The following is a 1416-nucleotide window of genomic DNA, read 5'->3' as shown; positions in this document are numbered from 1 at the left end:
TTTTTTTATATTAGTCGTGTTAATTTCTTTATTTATTTAATTTTAAAAAAAGAGCTCAACAAAGTAGAATGAAACATCAATAAAGAAAATCAAATTATTAGAAATTCGAACCAATATGCTGTTTGTGGATGGTGTGGGTCCCTCTTAAGAACGTCAGGTTTTGGTTGTATTTGATTAAGGGGTGTCTGTTTTTATGTTGTTTGTGATGTCTTAATAGTGTGTTGATTTGTGAGTGTGTATTCCAGTTGTTCTTCATGCATGAGGAGTTGTGAGTTTTTATTTTGTTGTCTTGTAATCACTTAGTGCTGTCAAATTTCTCTTTCGAAATTTTACAAACGATCGAAAAAAAAGTCCAAACCAATATAAAATTCTAATAAGTTTATCAACTTCTATCTCATTTCTAATATTGTCATCAACAATCAATGAAATCAGAGTGGTGTCTTGTACCTTATTCCAAGAAATTGTCGATAATTTCCACAACTTTGCTGTCTTATTTTGAAAAATATTTTCCTCGATCCCCAAGCAACTAACTAATAATGTTCCAGAATAAAATTAGAAAAAAAAATCCATTAGTCACTTTTTGCTATTTTCTTTTTTGTTGAGACTTGAGACTTTTATCCAACTTTCTTAATATTATTTTATGGTGATGCTAGGTAGCCAAGGAATAAAATTTTTATTCTCTTGATAAGCAAGTGATATTTACTTTTTTATTACTCATCTTCTTTATCACACACTCTTTTTCTGGGTGTTTGGAATCATTAATGTTCTTTTCAAAATCAATTTCAGTTTCTTCTAAATCAAATCCCTAACATCATGAAATTATGGATGTTGTGTATGAATTTATAGATGTTATGAGTAAATTTATCAATTGAATAAATTAATTTAAGAATTTGACATTTTTTCAAATTCAATTATGATAAAATTTTAGAACATCTATGTTAATATGATAGTTAATTATGCAATAATTAAAAAATGACATGTGTATGGATGTAATATCTAATAAACATGAATTTAATTTTTAAATGTTAGTTGTATGTAATTATAGATGTTATGTATATGAACTTATGAATGTTATGTGTATGAACTTAGTTAGTACAGTATAATTATAAATACACATAAAAACATAAAAAAAAAATCAGTTTATTACCATACTTTATCAAAACTAGTGTAATTTTTCATATTCTCAAAAATTGGTTGATTGGTAACAATCTCAGGTAAGTTCATCTGTTGTTCAAATTATTTTTCAACTCTTTTTTGTAAATTTTTTTGGCTTATCCCAATTGTGCTTGTAATTGAATTAGAGTTGTGATTTTTTATCTGAGAGAGTAAACGGTATTCATGATCCAGATTAATAATGAAAAACCTATTAAGCCAAACTTTTATGTTTGTCAACGCCTGCAATAATGATAAATGAAT

This window comes from Arachis ipaensis, chromosome B08, assembly GCF_000816755.2.
Source record: "Arachis ipaensis cultivar K30076 chromosome B08, Araip1.1, whole genome shotgun sequence".
NCBI classification, from domain to species: Eukaryota; Viridiplantae; Streptophyta; class Magnoliopsida; order Fabales; family Fabaceae; genus Arachis; species Arachis ipaensis.
The sequence above is the reverse complement of the archived record's forward strand: the minus strand, read 5'-3'. Positions refer to the sequence as shown.